This window comes from Salvelinus alpinus, chromosome 30 (genome assembly GCF_045679555.1).
Source record: "Salvelinus alpinus chromosome 30, SLU_Salpinus.1, whole genome shotgun sequence".
NCBI lineage: Eukaryota > Metazoa > Chordata > Actinopteri > Salmoniformes > Salmonidae > Salvelinus > Salvelinus alpinus.
In genome coordinates this window covers 42,336,531-42,342,821 of record NC_092115.1, presented here as the reverse complement: position 1 = coordinate 42,342,821, position 6,291 = coordinate 42,336,531, and the positions used below count along the sequence as shown (strand labels likewise).

General features: G+C 43.8%; 1 protein-coding gene across 3 annotated transcripts in view; it reads right to left on the bottom strand.

Moving 5' to 3' along the window:
* The window catches only part of zbtb46 (zinc finger and BTB domain containing 46), a 121,227-nt gene extending 115,974 nt beyond the window's left edge, over window positions 1-5,253 (bottom strand). The window contains exon 1 of one of the 3 annotated variants that reach the window (XM_071375608.1): window positions 4,869-5,253. The gene's annotated coding sequence lies outside the window, so the exon portion shown is untranslated. The remainder of the gene's footprint in view (window positions 1-4,868) is intronic. The other 2 variants (XM_071375607.1, XM_071375609.1) reach the window with 2 other exon arrangements.
* Between the last annotated feature and the right edge of the window lie 1,038 nt (window positions 5,254-6,291).

Below are 6,291 nucleotides of genomic sequence, written 5' to 3'. Positions count from 1 at the left end.
CCGCCTCGCCTCTCTTCTCTCTCCCCCTCTCTCTCTCAGTCCGCCTCCCCTCTCTTCTCTCTCTACCCTCTCCCCCTCTCTAACCACCAGCAACCTCCTCCACCAAAATTCTCCTCTCCGTGCGAATGCTCAGATTAACAACCTGTCTATTTAACACTTGTCTCTTCCCCTATGGCTTCAACACACTCACGCAAGCACACACTCACGCAAGCACACACGTACGCAAGCACACACAACTGACAAGTGTACTGTACAAGTGTAAAGCCTTTGAGCACCCCCCCCCCCCCCCCCCCCTTTATTTGCTCAACACAGGCTACTCATTCCTGTAGTGCACACAGAAGGAGTGGAGGGTTTAAAGAACCCTCTCCTTTTTAGCTTACACCTTGGTGATAACGACCCAGGTGAAGACGTCACTGTTAACGAGGGTTCAGTACTGACCCCCGTACTTGACATCTCCTACATTAGGACACCTCCAGGGTTCCAAAGGGTTGCAAAGGGTTCCTCCAAATAAATATAATAGTATTTCTGAATTCTATCCTGGCGTTGTGTGCCTCTCCTCTCTCTGACCATCTCTCCATTTTACCCCATTAAATTGGCTAATAATGGCACCTGCCCCAATCGCTTCAACTCATTTACTAGTTTTCCTCCTTTCATAGATATAGAAATGACAAGCTCTTTTCTACTTACAGTAAGCCTCGTGTGACACAAGTGTTTCGTTTGGGATTTTCAATAGGACACTATATTAAGCCAGCAGCATACCACCCTGCAGCCCACTGCTGGCAGCTTCTGAAGCTAAGCAGGGTTGGTCCTGCTCAGTTCCTGGATGGGAGACCAGGTGCTGCTGGAAGTGGTGTTGGAGGGCCAGTAGGAGGCACTCTCTCCTCTGGTCTAAAAAAATATCCCAATGCCCCAGGGCAGTGATTGGGGACACTGCCCTGTGTAGGGTGCTGTCTTTCGGATGGGACGTTAAAACGGGTGTCCTGACTCTCTGAGGTCATTAAAGATCCCATGGCACTTATTGTAAGAGTAGGGGTGTTAACCCCGATGTCCTGGCTAAATTCCCAATCTGGCCCTCAAACCATCATGGTCACCTAATAATCCCCAGTTTACAATTGGCTCATTCATCTCTCCCCTGTAACTATTCCCCAGGTCGTTGCTGTAATTGAGAATGTGTTTTCAGTCAACTTACCTGGTAAAATAATGGATAAATACAAAAAATGTACTTCACCTCTATCTATGTGACCAAAAAGGTTGAATGGTATTAATGGTTAATTTAGCAAGTATATAATAAATGTCATGAAAAGATGAAAAGCAACATACAGGTTGTGTGGTTAATCTTTCTTCATTTATTTATCTAGGCAAGTCAATTAAGAACAAATTCTTATTTCACAATGACAGCCTACCCCGGGCCAAACCCAGATGAATTGTGCGCCACCCTACGGGACTCTCAATCACGGCCAGATGTGATGCAGCCTGGACTCGAACCAGGGACTGCAGTGACGCCTCTTGCACTGAGATGCTGTGCCTTAGACCGCTGCGCCACTCGGAAGCCATAAAACTTTAAATGAATAGCATTTATAATGGCTTAGCTTTTCAATTAAATTTATTAGGCCTATAAAATATATTAGTAATATATAATAATATACTAACAGGTGTGCCCTAGTTTACTGTGGTGCATATGTAGGTAATGTTTCAGTCAAGGAGGAGAAATTTAAGGGGGAGACCAAATAACAGCGTGATTTTGCGGTTAAATGTTTAAGGCTACAGATAGAACCGACAGGGAGTTAACCGATCTAAACACAATAGGTTGTAGGCCAGTTAGGGAACAACGACAAGCAGACACTTGTCGGACATCGATCGGTTCGATCAGACAGACGATTTAGGCAGTTGCGTGCAGTGAGGTCGTCGGGCTGGGTAGGTACGGGCTATTACTAAAGCCAGATTCACTTGCGAATAAACCTTGGTGAAGCCAGAGTTCACCACAACAACAGATAGCTCCAACAACTCGAGGGTCATAGGCTCTTAACCGAAATGGACAAACAATGTTGACCAAATGTAAATACCAATGTAGCCAAGATACACAACAAATAGCCTCCGATGGCGTCATATTTCACATTATCCAGCAAATTGACACACTGCTCAACTCAGCTCAGCCATAGACCGATCTACCATTCACAGTTACATTTTTCCATTGATATGGTTTGTTCTCTCTCCCTTCATTCGTCCCCTGGCTACCTTAGGTTTTTAGACCATTCAAGCTACTTTTAGAGCTGGAACTCCTTTACATTCGTGCATCAAACGATGTAAGCATAGCAGTAGCCTAATCCGCAAAAAAAGGAAAATACAGCCCATTCGTCTGTCCATCAGGGTGAACCTCTCGGTGACAGCCAAGTGGTGCCAAGGATGACCTAACAATCAAATCTAGCTTTCATTTTGAACACCGATATTGACCAAAAAAGGTTGTAAAACAATTCTCTCCTCTCATCTCTGATCGACTGTCTGCTCCGGGTTGCTGTGTCTGTCTGGCCCGAGTGTGGTGCATTCAATCGGATGATTTTCCGTCCTTTCCTCTGAGGAAGGTCAGGAAGCGCAGGTGTTGGTCTCCCTCTCTGAATTATACTTAGTGTTCCTTGGAAATTCAACTTGGGAAATAGTTTGTCAGGTTGTTTTGGCTAGCTAGCTTAGTTCAGCGTTTGGGTGTGTTATGTAAACACGCCCAAAATGTGCAGAGCTTACCCCAGGCTTACCCACACAATATGTTTAGGGAATACGCATGCGCACAATATGAAATCGGCTCAAAGCAACAAATGTCAGCGAGGCAAAACAGCAAGGCCGATCCTGACCCTGTCCATTAACAGTGACTGGAGTCAGGAAATAATTTGAATGGATTTGAATGGATGGAAAGGAAGGCATGAATATACGTTGGCGCCTTTCCTGGCAGTTTTAGCAAATATTTAGCTTTTGAGCATAGAAAAAACAACAGAATAATTGAAGGAGAAAAAAATTGGATACAAAAAAGAATGACAATCGTTTACATAATGTCATTTTTTATTTGGCTTTTCATAACAGTTTATTCGATTAACACCGGGTAAGCACTGCCTATCCTTTCAACCCTGACCGTACGTCACTGGAAGCTATGGTGAGCTTCAATTGGTCACTCATATCGCGATATCGCAGAGGATTTGAATAAAACAGCTTTCCCCAACTTTAGCCCCGCCCTTTTTTTTAATCTCCCTTTCCCATGCTCGCGTCACTCAACGGACCCCAGCCTCCTCAGCTTCTCTCGCTTTCCTTCCGTTGAAAGTGAGTGGCTTCTGACGTTTCACCGAGCGATGCCGCTTCCTAAAGTAGAAGGCCACTGAGCGGGGGAACGCGACCATTGTGTCGTTGTCAGCGTATGAATAAAGTGGGCTTGTTCCCCTTTCATTTTCTGAGCACAGTAGAAAATGGAGGAAGAAGGAACTAACCACTTTGAGGGGGCAGACAGAGAGGGAGACATACACAATAACAGGGAAAGAGAGACAGGCAAAGCATATCAGCAGTTTGGCTTGGCATTTCAGTTTCTTTCAGCATCAAAGGCAAACACTTGACGCCACACATCCACTCAACTCAAGAAGCGCCTGCGGACGGATCAGATGAATATCGCATAGCGCTACAAGGTTCCCCAAAAAACGTTGAGTCTGAAACCTGAAATCCCCCTCTCTCGTCTGGTACTTTAGGGTTGGGTGTTGACACAGCAGAAATTTCCAGCTGGAGAAAACCCCTTTCGGGGGGTTAACCAAGGGGAGGAGTAGTGGGAGAAGGCGGGGTTAAGCCCTTGCCTGCCAAGCTGCTGGCATTACATTTTAAATACCCCCGACTGACCTCAAAGAACGGATACTACAACCAGGGCATCACGATCAGTGACAGCGATCTGCGTCCAGTCAGTTCAATGCCTAGTTTTGATTTACATTTGGTTGAGTTGTCAACTAATGTGAATTCTACTTGAAATCAACAAAAAAATGTCACTGTGTTTTAGGATTTGGGTTCAAAGTTAAGTGACAAAATATATGAAATTCTTTTTGCAAATCCAGTCAGTTTTCCCACGTTGATTCAACATCAAAACATTGAATGTTTTTGCTCAAATGACGTGGAAACAACATTGATTCAACCTGTTTTTGCCCAGTGGGGTGACAATCCCCTAAAGCCTAATATTGAGGTCAAAACTTTGACAGTTACCTCAATATTCAGGGTTTATGGATACATTCGGTGACTGAGGGCTTTATTACAGTGAAAAGGAATAGCCATATGATTAGAGCGTTTTAATTCTGCAATATGAAATAAATGTGCCTTTAGCCTATGTCTTGTTTCCCCAATCCCTACCCAAATGCACGTGTACAATTATTATACTGTACATTAGCGAATGACAGCATCTCATAATGAATACAACATGACACATTCACGTAAGTAGACATCTGGCGTGTCACGTATCTCGGCAACACAAAAAAAAGGTAGGCGGACTGGACTTCCAGCATGTCGCTCTAATGTATCGCGCAGAGGAGCTGTCAAAACACACTTATGACATGATACCGTGACATGATACAGACACACCGAAAACCACCCGTTAAAGGTAAAGTCACGATACACCGCTCGCTTCAACTTGTGACATTCATTAAGAAGAGTTACATTGTTCAATGGATATGATGGGCGCGCAGCAACGCTCACCGTCACAGCAAAAAACTAGTAATCACATTAAATTGTTGTAAAAGGAGACACATACACCTTTTGAGAGCATCACCGTATGAAACCAACATTATTGACAAAATTGAATTGAAACGGAAGGGGTGATGAAGGAAATACAACGAAAGAGCACGGCAGACATAGCCTACCTGTTAACCCATGGGGTCTGGGGTAGACGCGGTGTAGATTCTTCGGAGTCCAATCTGGTGTGACTGCGCGAAAGAGAGAAAGAAAAGGGGGGGTGTTCAGAAGAACACAGTATTCTATTCTTTCCTCCCCTACGCCTTTGGTGTCTCTAAATGTTATTCCCCTGTTTTCTCCCCCTCTCTCCCGGTCTCCGCCAGCCCTTTTTTCTCTCTCTGTTCCTCCCTTGCTTTTCCTTGTCTTGGTATCAGGAACCAGCCTCCCCCTCTGTGTCTGTCTCTCTCCCTCTCTTTCCCTAGGGCGCTCTCTCACTGGCTCTGTGTCCCCGTATCTCCCTGTCTTTGGGCAGACTCAGGAAATGAGGCAACATGAACAACACACACACCGTTCTATCAGCGACCAACCCCCCCCCCAGACACTCTCCCACATATCTGACAGCTCAAATAAATATTAGTGTCATTATTGTAATTGAGTAGCACGACGTGAAATCATTAAATAAAGAAAATAGCAGGCTATTTGTGGTGTGCGTTCAGTGTGTCATGAATAATAACAATAGTAATAATATAAAGGTATTATTATTAATATTTGTATTATTATGCTAAACTGGGTTGTCGTATGGACAGGACAACAATAGAAATGCAATAGTGTGTGCAATGTATGATATCATATCATTATAATGTGCAATAATATACATGAAATGCATTGCTCTGCCTAAATCTACACTATCTGTATCATATTCAAGAGTTTCTTAAATAAATAAACACTGCTGCAAAAGAGTGTTTTATTTGAATTGAGACAATCTCATGGGAACACAGTTTCTGCGGGAGTTTCCATATTTAATGGCCCAGTGAGTAGGCTATTACATGGAGAAGTATGTGCTTGTCTATACGTTTATGCATAACACCAGGGGTCTCAACATGAGTGCGTGATCGACAGTGTGTGGGTGTTAGTGAGAACAGATGACAAGCTCTGTCCACTCTGTGTGGTTTGACTGAAAGGCAAGGACCAAGCTACACCCTCTTGTGGTTAAACAGGAACACCACCCGGCAGTCAGACAGACGGTCAAGGACCTGTTGGAAAACCCTTCAAAACAAAATACACAAATTATATCATACTCACTCAAATTGAAGAAGACATTAGTTACATCAAAAAAAATGACATCCATGTCAATTGTAGATTATATGTTTTTTTTTTATTTTGTTTTTTTACATCCATTGATATCTTTTCAATGTCTGTCACAATCAGATATTAACCCTTCTTTTTGGAGCCATTTCAGTGCCCTCACCCAAGCTTGTCTCGTTGCTAAATCTGACATTATAGCACAGACAGACAGAACATTTGTGAACTTCTCAGAATGAGGTCCAGCGTGTCTTGGGGATGTAGGGAGAGTTGCAGGACACGACAGGTGAGGTGTGTTATGCCAGGGAG